Below are 7,511 nucleotides of genomic sequence, written 5' to 3'. Positions count from 1 at the left end.
CCTGTAGTGAGACTCCATGGTTTGTAGGGCGTGACTCCCCAGCCCCCCTGGATAGGAATTTGGGCAAGAGAAGAAGAAAGCCGGAGTGTAGAACTCACTGTGTCTGCGTACCCATGATAAAGCTCAGCTGGTGTGTTAACCACAGTAGGAGAGTAACCTGAGTAACTATAATGAAATCAGCACTTACAACAATCTTCTGTAATAAAAGGTGTGTGAATGTGGTCTCGTTGTCTCTCTCAAAATCGCTCATTCCATACCTCAGGTGACTGAAGCCACGGGAAGAGAACCTCCGAGAAGGAGGGGAATACAAAGCCTCGTTAGATAAGGAAGGATGGTAACCACAGTTATACCGACACACATGCTACATTAAGCTCTCCTGGCTGGAAGGCCACACCACACTCGGAAACCTTCCATACATGTACTCTCAGCCCATGCTGGATTTTTAACTTTGAGCGGTGTTGCCTGAGCCACGTGGCTTCCAGACCTCCTATTATCTCATCCGATAAACAGCAAGGGCAGGTGGGAGGAGATCAGGCAGCAAAGCATTTGTACTCCTACAATTCGAAGGCTGACGTTCAAACGTCCCCACGCCTCATCTTTGGAGTGCCATTCTCAAGATAATTAGGTGTGTTCCTCGAGCAAAGCACAGGCTTCTGAGACCAAGCTTGTGCTCTGTGTGAAGCACGTGGCTTTGCTAAACTCCATGCCTGCTGCTGGTGGTGGTGTTAGCAGAGCACCCGTGCTTGTCATTGCAACTGTGTGATGTTGGCCCATCCTTCAAGTCCACCCGGTGAGAGCCTGGCCTTGTCTCTGTGTGCATGTGTGCTGAAACTCGGGCATAAGGAGAACGGAGGTTGAGGTCCATTGTTTTAGTTTATCCCCAAATTCCATTCTCACCTAGCTGGATGCTCTGTTCTCACATTACTCACACATGTGATGATGGTCTCCATGGAAACTGTACTTAATTAGAACTGTCCATCATATTTTTACATGAATGAGACCATTCCAGTCTGTGGCTTTATATTATACTTAATGTGGGCATTTGGCAGATGTATTTCATTAGCTGAAAGATGGAACTTAGAGTATGCAAAAAGTGCTGTTAGCCTTGAAGAAATGGGGTTGAGTTATGTTAAATCATTTGAATGAGCTGTCTTGTAAAATACTTAACCTAATTCACATAGCTACTTCTTATACATGTATATTTTTTTAAAAAGCTGTAACTGGGCAATCCCATAAAATGAAATCTTAGTTCACATTACCTGAGAGGCAACTGTATCCTCTTCATCAGCATCTCACATTCCAAATCTGTCATCTTCCTTTCCTGACCTTCTGCCAACTCACTGAAAACAGCAGATGCCGATTTGCTGAAACAGGGGTGGTGACAGCAGTGTAAGTGGCTCCAGCATCATGTTCTGAAGTAAATCCTTTTGCAGACTACAGCCTGGCTAACTGCATCTAACACTTGGGTCAGGGGTGGGGGCAAATGTGAGATGTGCCTCAAAGCCTGTCCATGAACATTGGAAACCCATGTATGTGTGAATACATGCCTAGAGTCTGAACCTGCAATCATGTTTATAATTATATTTTGGGCACATATGCCAAAGTGGTGACAAAGATGTGTGTACATACATGTGTCATCGTTCTGATACATACCCCATAAATAACATGTTTACAGGCATGTGTAACATGGTACCAAATGCTGCCTTATCTGATGCTCCCTGTCCGCCTCCTCAGGCCATTCCCCACCCCTCTCACTGTGGCTGGTGTGGGGCAGAGCCTCCCTGGGATCCGGCTGTGTCTGCGCTGCCTCTGCAGCCAGGTAGAAACCAAGGCGGCCTGGAGAGTTGGCACCTGGTTTCCTGGGCAGAGCCCATCGGGAGGAGAGCCACTGGATGGCGCTCAGTCCAGCTCCCCAGGGACCAGTTAAATAAAATCACAAGCTCATCTGTCTTCCCAGGTCCCTGTTGCCCCACACATGGAGGGAGGACAGTGCTCAGTGACCCCAAGACCTTTTACAGCCACATGGTGATATCATTCTAAGAAAGTGATGTCTGCTTTTGTGTTAGCACAGAGTGAACAATGGAAAATCAATGCCAGTGACCTGGATGATCTCCCAACAGAGGGAAATGAAATCAGTGTTTTGGTCAAAGTGGACCTAATATGAACTAATATTAAACACTAAGACCACAACTGCAGGCTTTGAACATTGCAAAATGAGACTTCGAATGGCGTGAAGCTTTCTAGACAGGAAGGAAAGTCTTTATCATGGACGACGCGGGGCCCTCACGGGACTCACCCAGCTGCAAGGAACCAGGGACAATCAGAGTGGGCTGATTTTACTGAGGTCTGTTCCAATGCAAATAAGGCCTAATAAATTTGAAGTTAGGCCAGAGTTAAAGCTGAGAATCATTGGGATTCACTGCCTACGTCTGTGTCTAGGTAGGAGAAATACGTGCATCTGTGGTCACAATGCTTCCCTACAGAAAACAGTGGTTGTTCCTGAGGTTATTGGCACAAAATGCTGGGCTCTGAGCAGTGACGTTTGAAGAAATACGAAGGTGTCCGTCATGTTTGAACTGTGTTGAGTGTGGAGGCTTTTGAAGATGTGCTGGGAGTGACTGCAGTCTATACCAGAAACGCATTAAAGAGTGACTTTGTTTCTGTCTTTGCAGAGGAAGAAGGTGGAGACCTGGTCCAGCCGGGCATCAGCTTCCCAGGGCCGACAGAAGAGGATCTAGGTAGAGTACATTCGTCAGCCCTACTGTGGCAGGGCCTGGACAGAACCGGGCACGCTCCGGGCAGCTCCCACCATCGGGACCTTCCCACAAACACACGTTAGCATGTTTGTCTTTAGAAAGGGAGCTAAAAAGAACTAAGTACATTGGGATACTTTTTTCCAAAAATAATAGTTTTTAAACATTACAGAAGTGCTGGGTGAGGAAGAGCTGTTCCTGGCCCTCAGGAACTCAGGCAGTCGTTCACATAAACAATGCATGTCTCCAGAGGTGAAGGACCCTTCCTTCCCTTGCTCCTCTGTGACTAAACGTATTCAAAGCAACCTCAGGAAGCAGGGAGCTCCCATATTTGCGTTTTTCACATAGCCCTTCCTTGGCAGGAAGCAGCTCATCTCTCCAGCCGGCCCCACACACTGGGGTCTGGATGCTGAGTATGACTGTGCTCTTCCTTCCAGGGACCCTGGGAGAGGCTGCCACGACATACTTTCCCCGGTGCTGGTTAAAATCACGTGGAAATTTCATTTCTGAGCTGCCACTGGCACAGTAAAGCTGGTGCCGCCATATTTGCCATCAGTCTTTTGACATGGAGCTATGCTTACAAGAAGGCGGCCAAATGCTTGTGTTAAAGATGTGAAATGTTGAATACATTTGACATCAAACGGTTGAATACAATCAACGACAAACCACAGCTGAAGACGGAAGCCCCATCAGTGGCTCTGTCTGTGGTTATTCTCTAACCTAAAAGATTGTTGGCCTCTTCCTCAACCCACTGATGGCTGTCTGCGGTGACAGCACTCAGGGCTGGGTCATGGATCACAAGTTCAATTCATATTTAAATGTGCATTTTTAAAAACGTAATTCGGACTTTTAGCCAATGCATCTGTTGCTGGTTTGATTTGCCTAAAGAATAATGCTGAAAATTGAAGGAGTCCACTTTACATAAAGCTGTGATTTCTGTTAAAGAAAACTACAGCCAAAAAATGTTTTCAATGTAAGATGATGGAAATGGGTAGAGTTCTAAAGGATGACAGTCCATTATCCACTGCAACTGGGTCCTAAATTTGTTGCTAACTGACGTTCTACACAGCCTTTCTTCACTTGGAAATAGACGAGTGAAAGTGTTTCAACTTCTCATTAGGAAGCAGCAATGGCTATTGTGTTGGAATAATTAGGCATCTGTTTTTCAAACCTCACTCTGGTAATAATCCATCGCGATGAATCTTCACTACTCAGTCTGCCTAGGGAGGCTTCCAAATGCATGTGACTCATTTGACATTTGTTTTCTTGAGGCTTTGGAGGTAGCTCAGCTGCCTTTTGCACTGTCTCTGGACAATGTTAATGCCCTAGTTGTGTCTATGCCAGTTCTTCTCCATAGCAGTGGCCCCCACGTGCCCCAGGGGCCTCCTCTGGGGCTGCAGGAGGTACTTGGGGTGGTTCTGCTTGGGCACAGGCACAGTGAGAAGAACCTGGAGGCTGCAGCAAGGGGCACAGAACTGAAACAAGAGTGCAGGAGTCACTCTGGGGAGGCCAGCTTTGCCCGGATTCTGACCCTGGACTCCCAGGTTGAGAGCTTGTTTATTCCACAGGCACACAAAGTGAGAATCAAGGGAGAGGCTGGGGGGCAAAGGAGGCAGAATGTCACACGGGTGGCTTGGTGCAGGCAGGATTGTAGAAACAGAAAGCATTTCTTCATCTTAGTGCTTTGTAAGTAAGTTCAGCAGCATTAAATGCGTTCACGTTGCTGTATAGCCGTCAGCACCTCCGTCTCTAGAACTTTTTCCTCTTCCGCAAGTAAAACTCTGTCCCCGTGAAACACTCACTCCCATTCCCCTCCCCAGCCCCGGCACCCCCATCCTGCTTTCTGACTCTGAATCTGACTCTGAATCTGAATCTGGCCATCCTAGAAGTGGAACCACACGGGATTTGTCATTTAGTGACCGACTCATTTCACACGGCATAATGTCTTCTTGTTACTGCACATGTCAATGTGTCAGATGCCCTTTCTTTTGGAGGCTGAGCCACACTGCACTGTGTGGATGGACCACACTGGTTTCCGTTCCTCTGTGGACAGATCCCGGGTCACTTCTCCTCGACTGTTGTGAATGGCGCTGCTGTGAACACGGCGTGCAGCTCTCTCTCCATGTTGCTGCTTTCGGTTCGTTTGGGTAAACGTCCGGAAGTGGAATTGGTGGATCCCGTGGTGAACCGATGCTTCCTCCTTTTGAGGAACCGCCACACTGCTTAGGGACGGGGTGTGCCTTGCGAGCTGCCTCTATGGCCTTGCCATGGGGTGAGGGTTGGCGGTTGTAAGAATGAGAAGGGTCAGATGTTAGAGGCTTTGGAAAGAAGGAAATGAGAGGATTTGGTGATGATTGGCTGAGAGGACCCTCAAACACGCGCCTGGCTTTCCCCTCTTGGGGCGCGCGTGGGTGGAGGGAGAGGGAGGAGCCGCTGTAGCCGTCTGGTGAGCCCAGGGAGCTGAAACAGCCGGTGCAGACGCGCGGTGACCTGGAGTCGAAGATTTGTGCAAAAGTGCACCTGGTGAGGAAGGTGGACGCACTGGTTCCAGTGAGTCTGTTTCGCCTGTTCACAGAAATATTAGGTCTTGACCCTAGTTCTATGTCAGTCGATCACCCTGGAGAAAGTTTAAAAACATACCGGTACCCAGGCTCCATCTGATGTATTTGTCTGAGGAAGGACTTGGCTACTGTCATCTTTAAAAGTTCTTTACCTGATGCTTTTCTTTTAAATGGAAGAAACGCTTCTTGTTTTACTTTAAAAATATTTTTTCTAGCTTCATTAAGTTATATTCACAGATACAGATTGTGTATATTTACGGTGTACAACGTGATGTCTTGATACAGGTATATGCTGTAAGATGAGTTGACAAAGCTAATTAACATCTAATTAACATTTCGCCACCTCACATCCTTATCATCATCCTGTGCTTGTGAGAACACTTAGGATCTCATCTCTTAGCAATTTTCAAGCATACAAACCATTTACCGTGTGGTACCTAGACCTCCTCACTTACGCCTCTCGTCTAACTGAGATGCTGCAGCCTTCTGCCAACACCCTCCCGGTTCCCCCGGCCCTCCCTCTGGTGACCACCCTCTGCTTCTGAGTTCTCTGCTTTCAGATTCCGCGTGTAAGTGAGGTCACATGGCCTCTGTCTTTCTGGGCCGGGCTTGTTCCACTTAGCATGATGTCCTCCAGGCTCATCTATGTTGTTGCAAATGCCAGGATTTCTCAGTTTTCAAGACCGAGTAGGTATTCCACGTTTTCTTTATCTGTGCCTCTGCTGATGGGCTTGAGGCTGGTTCTGTGTGTTGGCTGCGGTGAACAGCACCTCAATGAACACGGGAGAGCAGATTCCCCTTCCACACGTCGATTTTATTTCCTTCAGATAAATACCCAGAAGTGGGATTCCTGGATTATTCCTTTATCATTCTAATGTACCCCTAGGATTGAGAATCCTGATATAAAACATATGAAAGGATAATTAAGAGTAAAAGCAAAAAACACAAGAAGAAAGGAAGAAGGAAGGAAGGAAGGTGGGAAGGATATCTGAGTTAGGTTCCTAACGCTATCCTAATAATATTGGGAGCAAATAGCATCATTTTAGTCATTTATTTTTCCGAATTGAGTGTTCCAATCTCCTCATCTTTAAACTGAGAGAGTTAAATGATGATTTTAAGGGATCTTCCAAGTCACAAATTTACAGATCTATAATTCTACTGGGTCAAATTAAAATTAAAAACACTTCATAATGATCTTGATGCTATTACAGTAAATGAGTAACCATCATTTCCAAAATGCGGGGGGACATTTTATAGCACAGTATAGGTTAAAGTCATAAAGCAATGAAGTGACATTTGCTTCTGGTCCTATTTCAAAGCATCAATCTTTTTTTTTCCAACTGCCCTCAGTCTCCAAAAGCTCCAAGGAAAGCTGAATGGCATTGGCTGAAGAGCTTAAGATACCATTAGTGCCAGATGAATTAATAAAGCCGTCCACGCCTGTGTTATTACCCATTACCTCTTAAGAGCACGTGCGTTCTCTGAAGTTCATAGAGTGTAATGTATGAAAAGTAATTTTATGATGGGGAAAATGGCTGTGAAATATAGGAGGATAAGGAAGTTTTCTATAAAATTAAAGTCACCAATAAAATAGATTAATGTGGCACATTCAAAATGAATACAATGAAAAAGAAAAATCCCACTTTTTCCAGAAGAGAGGTTTCTAGGGAAGACCTTCAGACACACTAGAATTAAATTGCCCTTTTAGTAACGTTTGTAACATTGGCTCATTATAGATGTTACTTCTAAGAATGGCATTTTTTTTCATTTTCCTGAATGTTATATTTAAATCAGTTGTAAAGAGTTGGTAATTTATTTGCATCTATGAAGATTGTTATATTGACCCAAATTTTGCATTGATAAATGAATGCAAGATGAAATGAAAACAATAGGCAGATTAAATCATCAAAGAATATTAAGCACATATTATATATGCAGCATAACACTGAGAAAATGTACACACTGTGTGATTTTGAAATACCTGAATATTGAAATAATACTTAGAGCTTTCCGCCTGGCAGGCACACAGATTGTGAACACGTTTTATATAATGGGACCTCAGCATAGCTTTAATCATCGCCCCAGCATTTAAGTGTACCAGCGTCTCATTCTAGTGATGATACATATCTTGTCTCACAGGAATTCCCTTTGGGATGTTTGTTTACTTTTGTGTGTTCTTTCATAAAACAAAAACCTG

At 45.2% G+C, this 7,511-nt stretch overlaps 1 protein-coding gene across 1 annotated transcript in view; it reads left to right on the top strand.

The window, feature by feature from the left end:
* Positions 1 to 2,680: 2,680 nt before the first annotated feature.
* DLGAP2 (discs, large (Drosophila) homolog-associated protein 2) overlaps positions 2,681 to 7,511 on the top strand; it is a 231,379-nt gene continuing 226,548 nt past the window's right edge. The window contains exon 1 of the mRNA XM_011968600.1: positions 2,681 to 2,738. The gene's annotated coding sequence lies outside the window, so the exon portion shown is untranslated. The remainder of the gene's footprint in view (positions 2,739 to 7,511) is intronic.

The sequence above is a fragment of the Mandrillus leucophaeus genome, unplaced genomic scaffold, assembly GCF_000951045.1.
Source record: "Mandrillus leucophaeus isolate KB7577 unplaced genomic scaffold, Mleu.le_1.0 Scaffold85, whole genome shotgun sequence".
Taxonomy (NCBI): domain Eukaryota; kingdom Metazoa; phylum Chordata; class Mammalia; order Primates; family Cercopithecidae; genus Mandrillus; species Mandrillus leucophaeus.
This window is presented reverse-complemented; position numbering and strand designations above follow the sequence as displayed.